Source organism: Macrobrachium nipponense, chromosome 39, assembly GCF_015104395.2.
Source record: "Macrobrachium nipponense isolate FS-2020 chromosome 39, ASM1510439v2, whole genome shotgun sequence".
Lineage (NCBI taxonomy): Eukaryota > Metazoa > Arthropoda > Malacostraca > Decapoda > Palaemonidae > Macrobrachium > Macrobrachium nipponense.
This window is the reverse complement of record NC_061099.1, coordinates 45,454,562-45,470,532: the sequence shown is the minus strand read 5'-3', so window position 1 is coordinate 45,470,532 and position 15,971 is coordinate 45,454,562.

Sequence of the window (15,971 nt, the reverse complement as noted above, 5' to 3'; positions counted from 1 at the left end):
GTATCTGATTACTGGCACTGCCCATGTGTTTATGGCTTTTATCATATTTTCCGGCGTTGAGTTTTGACTTGAGTATCGCCTAGAGTCTCTGCATCTATTCTTTCCTGATCGTGTCCTTCATCTCTTGGTGTTTTATATCTCCTCCTTCCATTATTCCCAGGTATTTGTATCCTGTCTCATCTATGTGTTTGATGTTGCTCCCATCTGGTAGCTTATCCCTTCAGTTCTCGTTACTTTGCCTTTTTGTATGTTGACTAAGGCGCATTTTCCTATTCCAAACTCCATCCTGATGTCCCCAGTACAATCCTTACAGTCTGGATTAGGGTATCTATTTCCTTGATGCTCTTACCATACAGCTTGATGTCGTCCATGAACATCAGATGGTTGATTCTGTTGCCTCTTTTCTTGAGTTGGTACCCGGCATCCATCTTCTGTAGTACTTTTGTCATGGGAATCATGGCTACTACAAGAGATAGTGGGACAGTGAGTCGCCCTGGAAGATCCCTCTCCTGATATTAACCTCTGCTAGTCTTATTCCAGAGCTTGTAAGTATTGTATTCCAGTTGCGCATTGTATTTTTGAGGAAGCTGATGGTATTTTCCTCTGCCCCATATATTTTCAGGCATTCTATTAGCCATGTGTGTGGTATCATGTCGAAGGCTTTCTTATAGTCTATCCATGCCATGCTTAGGTTGGTTTTCCTTCTCCTACTGTTCTTCATTACCATTTTGTCTATCAGGAGCTGGTCTTTTGTGCCCCTACACTTCCTTCTGCAGCCTTTCTGTTGGTGGGGGATCGTGTTTGTCTCCTCTAGGTAGTTGTATAGCCTTTCACTGATGATACCTGTTAGTAACTTCCACATTATTGGTAGGCAGGTGATAGGCCTGTAGTTACTGGCTATATTTCCCTTACTCTTGTCTTTTTGTACTAAGGATGTTCTTCCTGTGGTCATCCATTTGGGTGCTTGGTGATTTGAGATACAATGCTGGAGTTGTTCTGCTATTCGTGGGTGTAGGGCCTTGAAGTTTTTGAGCCAGTATCCATGGACTTCATCGGGACCTGGGGCTTTCCAGTTTGGCATTTTCTTTAGTTGGTGTCTGACTGTGTCTGTCGTGATGTCTGTGAATCTTTGTTTTATTCTCCCGGTTTCTTCTTCCTTGACTTCATGGAGCCATGTTGCATGTTTGTTGTGTGATACCGGATTGCTCCATATGTTTTCCCAGAGTCTCTTACTTGGTTCGGCTTCAGGAATTTCTGGGTGGTTGTCTTCCCCTCTTAGTTGGCTGTATAGAGTCTTTTCTGGTTGGTTCCGATAGTTTGTTCTGTTGGTATCCCTTATTCCTGTTCATATACCGTTGGATCTTATGTGCTTTGGCCTTAAGCCTCTGTTTTACATCTTTTATTGTGTTTAGTCCCTTCTCTTGTACTTTGTATTTCTCGTTGAGTTCCTCCCTTGTTTTTTTTAGTTCTTAGCCTTTTTTCTGCTATCGCTCTCAGTTTACTCAAGTCAGATCTCATCACCATGATTTGCTTTTCCAGGCGCCTTTTCCAAGGAGGTTGCTGTTTTGGTTTCTGTTGGGTTGGTTGTGCTGGTGGTGTTGGTGTTCGAATTCCCATCAGTTCGGCTACTAATCTTGCTCCTGCATATGTCAAGTTATTTGTTTCTGTGATACTGGTGGTGTGTATTATGCCCATTATTTCATTGACCTCACTTGCTTTCTCCCTTAATTTCTTGGTGTTGTAGGCTTTCATGGAGGGGATCTTTGTTCTCTCTGTATCTGGCTCCATCCATTGTCTAATCTTTTCTACCCATTCCGTCCTCTCTGTTACTTCGTCGGTGTTTCTTCGTGTGTCGTTGTTTGATACCTCATCCTCCCTGTCGTCTTTCTGTGGCATCGTCTCTCAGTTCGTCTTCGTGTAATTCGTTGTCGTGTGACATTTCCCTTTCCAGTTCTTCTCTTTCTGTTGGGGAGAGCCAGTTCTTTTTCTTTATGTTCCTTATTCCAATTGTTAATTGGGAATGGGAAAAGACAGGTATAAAAGTATTACAGGAGAACAATACGATAAAAGTGAATCACATAATGAGCGATGAAACCCGCACAATAAGAGAGCATGAAAAGAGGACAATGGACTGGGAGAAGGAATGGGGGAAGGGGTGGAAGGGGGGAGGGGGAGGGGAGGGGGAAGGGGGAGGGGGAGGGGGAGGGGGTGAGGGAGGAGTTAGTAGGGAAAAATTTTAATGGAGGGTCATGGCAGTGGAGGTATAGGAGCGTGATTCTGGAGGGGAGCGAAGGAATGGGTCTCGATGGGAACATGAAAGGGAAAAGCGTGAGAGAGAGAGAGAGAGAGAGTTTTATAGTACTAAAACTGGTGTCAAAACATCAAAGTTGGTGACACGGAGAGAGAGAGAGAGAGAGAGAGTTTTATAGTTACTAAAACTGGCGTCACAACATCTAGGTTAGTGATACGGAGAGAGAGAGAGAGAGAGAGAGTTTTATAGTACTAAAATTGGTGTCAAAACATCAAAGTTGGTGACACGGAGAGAGAGAGAGAGAGAGAGAGAGAGAGAGAGAGAGAGAGTTTTATAGTTACTAAAACTGGCGTCACAACATCTAGGTTAGTGATACGGAGAGAGAGAGAGAGAGAGAGAGTTTTATAGTACTAAAACTGGTGTCAAAACATCAAAGTTGGTGACACGGAGAGAAAGAGAGAGAGAGAGAGAGAGAGAGAGAGAGAGAGAGAGAGAGAGAGAGAGAGTTTTATAGTTACTAAAACTGGCGTCACAACATCTAGGTTAGTGAAGCGAAGAGAGAGAGAGAGAGAGAGAGAGAGAGAGAAAGAGAGATTAAATCTATTTACTGAATACACAAAAATACAGCATTTTTTGCAGCCAGTTATCCTCGTTCTATTAAATATGGGCATTGAAGCGAAATCTCTCTCTCACTGTATTCAGAGAACGTAACTAAAAACGAATAGAAAAAATTACTTAACCAAGGCGATTCTACGTTGGAATCTTTTTTTTTTATAATTACTTCCAATATCCCGTATTGTTTTGCGAATCTGTAAACTGAGCCTAACGTTCTATTTTTCTATAAGTAACTAGAAAACCGTATATAAATCCATTCTTAATCGTTGAGACCCATAATGAAAATTTATCTGGAATAGGGTACCCTTAAAAGCCTATTAATCTGAATAAAGCCCATCTTTTCCTTATGTTAGTAATACGAAGGAATCTCTATGGCAGTGGTTTTCAATCATTTTTTAGTGATGACACCCTCACTAATGTAATCATTACCTTAGCACCCGTTCCTCACCTTACCACCATATCGCATACATAAACACACGTATATACACTATTATATATATATATATAAATATATATATATATATATATATATATATATATGTATATATATACTAAAATATTATACATACATATGTATATATATGTATATATGTCTATACACACACACACACACACACACATATATATATATATATATATATATATATATATAATATATATATATATATAATTCGAGGAAGTTACAGGATTTCAAAGACAAACAGCCCTCATTATTACCAAATATATATATATATATATATATATATATATATATTATATATTATATATATATATATATATATATATATATATGAATAAATAAGAGTGGACACACTGATAATAATGATATGAAGATTCTGCAAAATTTTTTTTTTTTTTTACAAATGTTCATTGACAATCTTGCTGCACCCCTAGGCACCGTCTGTGGCACCCCAAGGTGTCACGGCACCCAGTTTGAGAATGACAGTTCAATATCAACAGGTAGAATCTGCTCCCACTCCCTGAAGGGGAACAATGAGACATTTTAATTGGGTAAAGGTCTTCACACATCCCTTCGAGGTCATCAGAGTTTGGTAATTGTTAAATTTGGGTTGTTACGCTTTTGAGGAACAGAATTGTCTATGGTCGAGCAGCCTTTGTCTTATGTTTGAATGACATCGTTATTTTTCTTTCACAAGCATTGGCAACCAGTACAGGGTGTCCATAAAGTCGCAGTACCATTACAAGCATTTATTGCTCAGTATGGTACCGGGACTTTATGAACACCCTATATTTTCTAATCAGTCTGTTTGCAGGTGCTTGTAGTCTGGTATCGTTATTTAACAGAAAATTACATTACTAAGTAAATTGTATCTGTTACTATATGTACCTCTACTTTTTGTTTTTTCTTTGGACAACCCACCAACAAGCCTTACCTATTTGAAGGTAGACTGACCATTAACGGCAATAAAATAAGTTTAATATTCCTCACATGCCCTTCTGATAATTTAATTACAACACAATATTACGTGTTGTATTAATGTACATTAGGACTTTTCTCACTAAAAAAAAAAAAACTTTTATGATACTTTCTTCTTTTGCTATATTCTACAGTTCTAACACCATTTTCATTTCTATGTATAAACACTGTTCCTCTTAAGAATTAAGACACCTACAGAACACATTTCTTTATGTTAAGCCTTATATATTCTTTGAAAGCTTGAATTCCATTTCAATGGCTCGATATGAATAAGGTTCATCTTCTGAATAATAACAACAACAATGTATAAAGTGAAAATCAGTGCCCCGGAGCGTGTTTGTAATTACAACCTTATGACGTATATTTGCCTTTAAATTATTCATGCCCATTGTGAATACTCTCATGGTGTATAAACAGTGTAAATTCTTACAGAAAATGTTTTTTCCCAGTGAATAAGTATTTTCTAAGATATAAAAAGCTTTCTAAACACCTGAAACTCTAACAAGGCTTAGAATAAGAAACGGCGTCTAGGTAGCATAATGAACGCAATGAACACAAGCAACGAGGAAAGCAGAAACATTGGCAAGAAAATGTTTTATAGGTTTGCGAATGCAGTATTCTAATAATATATATATATATATATATATATATATATATATATATATATATATATATATATATATATATATATCACATCAGGAAAACCATGAATATAAAGGAAGAGGTGTCCAATCAGACGACAGTCATGTACACGTGTTTTATTATTAAGAAACGTTTCATGTTGTCACCAACACATCATCAGTCTGCAATTGAAATTCAACATTAAAATAAACTTAAAAATTACAATAGAAATTAAATAAACTTAAAAATTACAATAAAATTAAAAAAATTAAAAAATAATCAGAACGTTAAAATAGGGAATGAGAAGAAAACTACCTATTCATAAAGAAGGAAAGAGCTGAGTGACAAAAAAACGGTAAGGTCTGCATTCAACGTAAACCTCACGCCAGAGAGAGAGGAGATGACGAGGTGTTGGAGTTTAAACTAGGTGAAAGGTGCTTAATAAACAATGACTCAAGGGTAGTTAGATGGTTAGTTTGCTTTGTGGTGCCAATTATAGAAAAATGTTTCTTTTCGATAGTAACCTTACAACTCTTAGCATGTATTCTTATATTAGAGAACTCGGGATTAGGAGATTCTGGACCAGTTCTATAAACTTAATCCCAAATGGCAAATGTAATAACGGACTTGTAACAGTCTCCGTGAAGAACCAACATAAATACCAAGACATCTTGGGCATTCAAATTTATATATGATATTGGACTTCATGAAATCCTGTAATTTGTCCTTGTAATTAAAAAACCCTCCAATATGGATTCATGGGAATAAGATTAAAGTTTCAAAAAACCAAATTCCTTTTCAATAATATTTCTAACTTTTACACGTAAACTGTCTGAATGAATAAATGGGATGGGTGCATGCATAGTTAATTTAGGTACATTAAAATTAAGAGTGGGTGCTGACAGATACCTCGTTAGCAATTTACTAATAATGTTAAAAACCAGCTTTTTGGGAAACGAGTTCTTAACAAAATATTCCAAAAGAAAATCGATTTCAAGATGAAAGGAGAGCCAATCAGATGTGTACCGAAGGGCCCTAAAAACCAAAGTAGATATAGCATTAATCTTAAAATTACGGAAACACGAGCTAAAAAAGTTGTTTCCGAGCCCAGTGAAGGTACTCTTTCTAAAAACACTAGTGTTGAAAAGGTGGTTATCTCTAGTTATTTTTATATCCAAAAAGGCCAGGAAGTCATCTTTCTCATTTTCCAACGTAAATTTAAAGGTTTAATATTATTATATATATTATATATATATACTTATAGAATAATATATCTATATTAATTTATATATATTATATATAAAGTCATATCACATTTCCGTGATTCATATACATATATCGAGCTACAATGTCTTTTAATATCTAATTCGCTCATACCTCGGAATTTAATATATTTTCATATATCCTTAACCGAAGGGGAATTTTTTCTCGATAATAGACTTGCCTGGACCAGGGCGCGAACCCATGGATCCTTTCAAATCCAGGAACGTCAGTGAAGCTTTTACCTCTCGCGTGGTGTAGTAGGTAAAAAGCTTCACTGACGTTCCTGGATTTGAAAGGATCCATGGGTTCGCGCCTGGTCCAGGCAAGTCTATTATCGAGAAAAAATTCCCCCCTTCGGTTAAGGATATATGAAAATATATTAATTCCGAGGTAGAGCGAATTAGATATTAAAGGACATTGCAGCTCGATATATATATATATATATATATATATATATATATATATATATATATATATATATATATATATATATTATATATGTGTGTGTGTGTGTGTGTGTGTGTGTGCATATATATATATATATATATATATATATATTATATATATATATATATATATATATATATATATATATATATATATATATATATATATATATATATATATATAATATATATATATATATATATATATATAGTATATGACTGGTAAAAATGTTCTGTAACAACAGAATTCCATCTAATAAAAGGAGCCCATAAAAACACCAAAATATAGAGAAAAAAAGTACTATATTTCAGAGACTGGCTGTCTCCCTCTTCAGGTAGATGAATGAGAAAAGTTTACAGAAAAGGTGGTATTTATACCAAGAGGTCCATCCACAAACAAGCCATTTTAAGTCACCCCCGCTGATAATCTTCCTTTAATCTTCTTAAGGGTTGGTTGAATGAAGATGTTGTCGATCGTGTCCGAAATCCATGCTCCTTTTGAGATGTTCATTACCTGCCTCTCTTTATTAAGGCCGATTCCATCATTTGACTCTTGTACCGGCAGTTGCTGCTATAAATTACATGTGACAAATTCCAGTTTATTCTATGGTTATGTTCATTTATATGGTTGAAAATAATAACTGAGTTCTGTTGTCCATACCTAACTGACCGTTTGTGTTGTATTAATCTCTGGGGAAGGGATTTACCTGTAAATCCGATGTAAGATTGGTCACAGTCCTGACATGGGATTCGTATACCCCAGAGTCCTTTGGAGATGTCTTTTTGTTGGACGTTAATCAGGATTTGGCTAAGGTGTTTGGGTAAGTAAATACAAAAGGGTTCGATTTTCCGAGGGGGTTGGTTATTCTCTTAATCGTGTCCAGGTGGGGAATTATTATTTTATTGTTGGTGTCTATCTCTGGTCTTGTCTTTAGGGGGTCGGTAGAAAATTACGTTTGCTTTGTGAATTGCTTTCTCAATTATATGGTCAGGATATTTTAAAGACGAAAGTTGCTTGCGAATTAGTTCAAATTCTTTTTCCAGGAATTCTGGGGAACAAATTCGTAAGGCTCTTAAGAACAAAGTTACTAGCTACACCTATTTAGATAGTATTGTCATGATAGCTAAAGTAGTTGAATGTATGATAAGTTGAGGAAACTTGGAAACGTTTCTTTTGTATATGGTAAATTTGTATTCTGTCGTATCTCTGATTATTAAAACATCAAGAAAAGGAATTTTGTTGTCTGTTTCCCATTCAACTTTAAATTTGATGCTGGGCACTAATGTGTTTAATTTCGAGAGGAATTCATTGAAATTGCTCCACCTATTATCTCCCAAAATGTTAGGATATCATCCACGTATCTCATCCACAGCATGTTTTTGGTTTTATTGCATTTATTACTGTAGTTTCAAAGTATTCCATGTACAGATTGGCTAGAACAGGACTTAAAGGACTACCCATACTACACCCGAATTTTTGCTTGTAGAATGATTCCCCGAATGAAAATACGTTATTAGATGCACATAATTCAACTAGCTTTATTATTTTGTCAAGCGCCAATGGGAAATGATCTGAATAGGGGGATAATTTTACCCTTAAAAACTGAAGAACGTCTTGTACTGGTACTTTAGTGAACAGGGAATCTACGTTCCCCAGAATTCCTGGAAAAAGAATTTGAACTAATTCGCAAGCAACTTTCGTCTTTAAAAATATCCTGCATATAATGAGAAAGCAATTCACAAGCAACGTAATTTTCTACCGACCCCCTAAAGACAAGACCGAGATACACCCAACAATAAAATAATAATTCCCCACCTGGACACGATTAAGAGAATAACCAACCCCCTCGGAAAATCGAACCCTTTTGTATTTACTTACCCAAACACCTTAGCCAAATCCCTGATTAACGTCCAACAAAAGACATCTCCAAAGGACTCTGGGGTATACGAAATCCCATGCCAGGACTGTGACCAATCTTACATCGGATTTACAGGTAAATACCTACCCCAGAGATTAATACAACACAAACGGTCAGTTAGGTATGGACAACAGAACTGCGCTATTTTCAACCATATAAATGAACATAACCATAGAATAAACTGGAATTTGTCACGTGTAATTTATAGCAGCAACTGCCGGTACAAGAGTCAAATGATGGAATCAGCCTTAATAAAAGAGAGGCGGGTAATGAACATCTCAAAAGGAGCATGGATTTCGGACACGATCGACAACATCTTCATTCAACCAACCCTTAAGAAGATTAAAGGAAGATTATCAGCGGTGACTTAAAATGGCTTGATTTGTGGATGGACCTCTTGGTATAAATACCACCTTTTCTGTAAACTTTTCTCATTCATCTACCTGAAGAGGGAGACAGCAGTCTCTGAAATATAGTACTTTTTTTCTCTATATTTGGTAGTTTTTATGGGCTCCTTTTATTATGATATATATTATATATATATATATATATATATATATATATATATATATATATATATATATATACACACACATATATATATATATATATATATATATATATATATATATATATATATATTTATATATAGCGTATGTGTGTGTGCGTGTGGTGTGTATAACAGACATTAACGAAAACACGGTCATACTGTATAAACCACAAACCACAGAAATACATAGTTTTACAAAATTACAACCCGAAAATTGTCATGCAAAAATATCTGATCCATCGTCACGGAATAGATAAAAGAAAGAGAGAGAGAGAGAGAAAGCAAACGTCATAGGGTATTCCCAGAGAGCGCCGCTGGAAGCCGACCAATGTAATCACGACTTTATATTCAACTTTATACCTCGCCACAATTTCCCTTTATTGTTTTTGGCCGGATATGGCAGTCGGGGTTTTCATAAAAATCTAATGGACTTCAATGTTTCCATAAGAGGATGATTATATTCCAAAGATACTTCCTGAAAATTCACTGGGCTGAATAATAAAGGAGAAGGGGAACTTTCATTATATAAAACGGAGGAATTATAACGTCGACCGGTTTGAATGCATGGAAAAATTTACCAGTACATGTAGGAAGCAAATCGTCACGGAAATTATGCTTGAAGTTTGACTTTCAAAGCGCATTGCGAGCTGAATGCTTTGGTGAATTCAGATTTTTTTTTTTTTTGCACCTGAATATGTTCATGAAAGATGGCGGAAAAAATGGGCCGAAATATGGCTATAAGCCTTTGGAGAGGCGGGGATTTACATTCGGTGAATATATGCGATTTCACCTCTGATGCAACGCTTAGGGAAAAACCTTTTATGTTTTTAACGTGTTCGGTGTTCGATATTGTTTTGTAATGGTTTCTGGTATGCTTTCATTTATCCTATTACTCCCCAAGAATAAAAAAAGTTGAAAAGTTAGATGTCATCCATGACAGAAATGTCAGTTTTTGCAAAACGAAAAACATTAGAATTGAGAGAGAGAGAGAGAGAGAGAGAGAGAGAGAGAGAGAGAGAGAGAGTGTGTGTTAACGAATTTACCCCTGTGTTACAGATATGATTTACGGATTAACTTATCACTACGAGAGTGTTTCGACCTGTAAGAATGAAACATCTCTTGTCAGGTTAATTCACTCAGACCTCCCTATGTAGGAAATATTCCATTGAAGTGGGAATTCCACGAACTATCTCTTGCATATAACCATCGATTATTTAAGAAGAGGTATATAGATAAAATGCTGTGACAATGAACATTCCTGAAACCAAGCTACAGCCCTCATTGCTAACAAACATCATATGTCTCCAGTGAGAACTACAACAAGTCTCTCATAATCATGACATGTTTTTCCCTTGATCACTCCTTCCTCTTTGGGCGAATGGGTTACGTGCTTGCCTACCGATTCGGTAGTCGCGAGTTCGATTCCCCGCTCTGCCACCATGGAATCAGAGGAATTTATTCTTGGTGGTTAGAAATTCATTTCTCGATATAACGTGGTTCACATCCACAAAAAGCTGTAGGTCCCGTTGCTAGGTAACCACGTAAAACTATCTAATCCCTCGGGCCAGCCCATGGAGGCTGTCAATCAGCTCAGTGGTCTGGTTAAACTGGGATATACTTTGCCAGTTCAATCCGTTACTGAATATAACTTACTCGGAGCTCGTGCTAAAATGGATGGTCAAATAGAGCGTTGTTTCACCAACGAAAATTAAAACTAATTCTCTATATTTTATTACAAGTAATTTTTTTGTGCTGTTTAACATGCATATTATCTATTTTTTTTTACATTTTCATTCTAATAAATAAGTCATAAATATGCTATCCTAAAATTCCTGTATCTATAACACAATGCGAAACACCTTGTTTAGGTTTTCCTACGCGAATAAGAACCAACAACAACAACAACAAGGTATACCACCAGCAAGAACAAGACGAAGAAGAAGAACAACAACAACAAAAACAACAAAAACAACAAAGGTTTAGTCCCCGAGTAAGCGAATATTAATATTGATATATCAGTTTCCCTATAAACGAAATAATCTCTCCCAGTACAGATATATTCCCTGGTATAGAAAATATACACTGAAAATATTCTATGTTATCTTCAGTTATTCTCCCTTTTCATAATTGGTACATAAATTCTCGTTACATCTGATGATTTATGAGAAACGACAAAATCAAGTATTATTTTGCTTGATTCCTTGTTCCTTTCTCTTCCGAGAATACATACACATACACACACACACATATATAAAATACATTTATATATATATATATATATATTATATATAATATATATATATATATATATATATATATAATCGCATTAAACTACAAATGTCATTTAATATCTAATTCTCTCTACCAGGTAATTAATATATTGTCGTATATGTTAACCGAGGTAGAGCGAATTAGATATTAAAGGACATTTATGGCTTAATGCGTGTATACGAATCACACACACACACACACATATATATAAATATATATATATATATATATATATTATATATTATATATATATATATATATATATATAATATATATATATATATATGAAGTAATAAAAGTCCACACTTATGTAAGATGTATATTAAAATACATAAAAAGACGGGAGTTTTCGTCTACTTGATCAGTAGGCTGATGAGGTCTACCGATCGAGTAGACGAAAGCTCCCGTCTTTTTTATGTATAACACATTCCTTTTACATAAAGTGTGGACTTTTATGACTTCAGATATTCCAGTCACGTTATGGTGATTTTTTAGATATTTATACTATATATATATGATATATTTATATATATATAATATATATATATATATATATATATATATGTATAATTATTATATCATATATATATATATATATATATATATATATATATATATATATATATATATATATATTTGTGTGTATGTATAAATCTACATACATCAGAACATATAATTGATGGCTGAAAAACGTCCCAAAAAGCAAAAGCAACATGATACGTTAATTGCACCGACCCCATATAATGTCCATAATGCATAACTTGCCTGAGTTCATCGCAACTTGACTGTTTCTGCAAAAAGTAGGCCATACCACACAGTAAGGGTAGAGAACAGCCCTTTGCCCACGTGCCAGGAATAAAACGACCTGAGGAATAATGAATGATACTAATCTATTTTATTGTGGCCCCGTGCAGTGAAAAATTAGAGTAATATGCTTTACAGCGCAATTCTCATAAATAACGGTAAGATAAATCATTTGGAAAGGACACAGCGTACAAGGAATTATTCGGTCCCGTCACCTTGCTTCAGCGGGTATTCTTCATGTAAGAAATGGTTCATGTAAGAAATGATTCAGTATTCTTTTACGTAAGTGCATTTGCTGTTTATGTTCGTAGGAAATTAATTATAAAAAGTTAGACAATAAGATAAAAGAAAAGTTAACTGCTATCAAACCTTATATATTATATATATATATATATATATATATATATATATATATATATATATAGTATATGTATATATATATATATATATATATATATATATATATATATATATATATATATATATATATATATATATATATATATATACATATATGATATATATATATATATACATATATATATATATATATATATATATATGTATATATATATATACCCATTTATATACATATGTACATGTGTTTACGTATATGCAACTTTACTTCCTTTCTTTTCAGTAAATCAATCATGAAAAAAGAGAGAGAGAGAGAGAGAGAGAGAGAGAGAGAGAGAGAGAGCCTAAAAAGGGGAAAACTCAATTGTACCGATGTCCTATCTCCCAACACTGTTATAACAGCCAGCCATTTTATTAGATTAAACGAAGGGAGAGCAAAGACTCCTCACTCCTCACTCCTCCTACTCCTCCTACTCCTCCCCTTGGCACTTTACCTCACCCGAACCACCAGCTCCTATGACACTTCATGAGGGGAAAAAAGCCTTTAGGCACCGTGGTGGTTCCCCCAAAAATTGGGGATGGCGTCAGTAAGTCTGGCAGTTCAATGAAAGGAGGCTTTGAGCCTCTGAGGGGGAATCTTGCCAGTAATGATGTCATGGCTTAGTGGATTTCAGTAATCTCTGCCATATTACTTTCTCAAGTATTGCTTTTTGTAATGTAAACATTGCAGAAATGTAGATAAATAGCAAATGCAAGAAATACGAAACATTGTCTTTTGAAAGAAAAGACGGAAATCTTTTAGCAAATTTTATTTTCATTTTAATTTTTTGTATTTTTGAACACAATACACTGATGCCATCAGATTAATGGAAAAATAAACTGGCGGCACAGAGAGAGAGAGAGAGAGAGAGAGAGAGAGAGAGAGAGAGAGAGAGAGAGAGAGAGAGAGAGAGAGAGTTGTACAACTCAACGTGATGCGTCTTACGTTTTATTTTTACCTGAAATTGAGTAGGAAATCCTGTGTCTTGTATAATTCTTGTTATATACGATTTCTCACGTCGGTGTGGAGAATAAAAAAAAAATGAAATGGTCTTTAGTTCGGATCCTTGTAACGTAACAAAATACTGGTTATAATAATAAGTTCCACTGTAACTAATAACTCCAGTAACAAATGTATATTAAAATAAATTAAGTGTGGTTTGGGGGGGAAAAGTCATATTTCATTCGAAACCGTAAATTGTGTAAATGATGCAACAACAGCTAAAAATTAAGGCTGCAGATCTGGGTAGTCAATAGAAGCGATGATAATGTTATCAACATTACTAGTTATAAAATGAACAAAATCAAGGCTGCAGATCTGGGTAGTCAATATAAGCAATGATAATGTTATTAACATTAATAGTTATAATTTGAAAAAAAATTAAGGCTGCAGATCTGGGTAGTCATGATAAGAGATGATAATGTTATTAACATTAATAGTTATGATATGAAAAAAATCAAGACTGCAGATCTGGTTAGTCAATATAAGCGATAGTAATTATATTAGCAATGAGAGTTACAATATGAAAAAAAGAGAGATATTTAGAAACAAAAATTATATTACATAATGAACAACACCAAAGTAACAATCTTCTACATATATCTGAAGGCATCAATCTAGCGCTGATACATAAAAAACGAGGCATCAATCTAGCGCTAATACATAAAATACGAGGCATCAATCTAGCGCTGATACATAAAAAAAAGAATTAATTGCAGTCTCCCTCAACTACCTTAAATTTCCAAATCCGGCTGAAGTTACGAATATAATCGTTTGATCTGCGCTAACAGAGGTTTATCCGTTGCTGAATTACCCCTTTATATTGGCGTTGAACAGCGCTCAAAAGTAATGGGGATTCTATTAAAACAGATTCGTAAGACAGCAAAGGGGCCAATTTGTAACCTGGGAAATAAGATGTGAAGCGAGCTAGTGGGCTATATAAGAGAACAAGCTTTACCAACAGGAGTAGATTTAAATATTTTCTCCCCAGCAAGTCCTATTTATGACATCGGTCTTCGCCAGCGAAATATATTTGGGGCAAAACTTCCCCCCAGCCGTAGGGCGCAACGCAAACAAACGACTCCCCGTGGCGAAACTTGTTTTTATTGAATGCTTCCCAGTAGGAAGCTATATTCAGAGAGAGAGAGAGAGAGAGAGAGAGAGAGAGAGGAGAGAGAGAGAGAGAAGGCTTTTTTTGCCCTTTGCAATTATTTCTGACAGCCATTCCCCCGATAGCATGCGTCAATTCCTTGAGGCGTGACAGACTCCAAAATCCCATTTCTTTCTAATGCATCTCCTGGAACAAAATTCATTTTAACCTTTCACTTTTATTTATTTATTTTTGTGGCGGGTGTCAGGCATCGAGAAAGCAAAACTCTCTTGTGAAAATAAGAAAGGAAACCGAGCAGAGGAAGGAAGGATGTGTGTGGGGGGGGGGGGGGGTTTATTTCCTCTTTGCGATAAGAGGAAAAGAAAGAGGAAAATGTATTTTGCGGAGCCTTTCTTGCTAAGACCCACGATGCTGTGAAAGTTAAAAACTCCGCCTTAACTTTCCAGCTCAGTGGATTTTTCATTTTGCTCCATCCCCACCGCCTCTCTCTCTCTCTCTCTCTCTCTCTCTCTCAGCAAAGCCACGTTCAAAAACATGTAGAATGGAAATAAAGCACTAGTAAGGAAGGGATACAGCTTTTTTTTTTTTTTTTTTTTTTCACAAACGAAAACCTTTCAAATAGTTTTTGGTAACTTTATTTTTACAAAGAAACATCAAGGGAAGGTTTAAGCTTTTTTCCACGTCGTCAATCTATCATAAACGTTTTTATCATCCTTATATTTTCACCACTGTTACTGCTGTTATTATTATTATTATTATTATTATTATTATTATTATTATTATTATTATTATTATTATAGTACCAATAGGCGAGAGGCACTAGGTGACATAACGAAGGTGACGACATAGTGACTACGTGACGTAATGAAGGTGATGACAGTCATTGAGTAACATAACGAAGGTGATGACAGTCATTTAGTGACAAAACGACGGTGATGACAGTCATTAAGTGACATAATAAAGGTGATGACAAAGTCATTAAGTGATATAACGAAGGTGATGACAGTCATTCAGTGGCGTAACGGAGGTGATGACTTAAGTCATTAAGTGATATAACGAAGGTGACGACATAGTCATTCAGTGGCGCAAACGAAGGTGATGACTTAAGTCATTAAGCGACAAAACGAAGACGATGAGGCAGCGAAGGTGATGATGACACAGTCCACCGCAATGACTCCTCCCCGGTCGAACACTTAGCTAGTCGTTAGGGGGGCTCTTTTAATCAGAGCGGATGGCTACTTCGCTCCCTGAATCGACGTAATCAGGGATCATAAAGGAGGGACGTA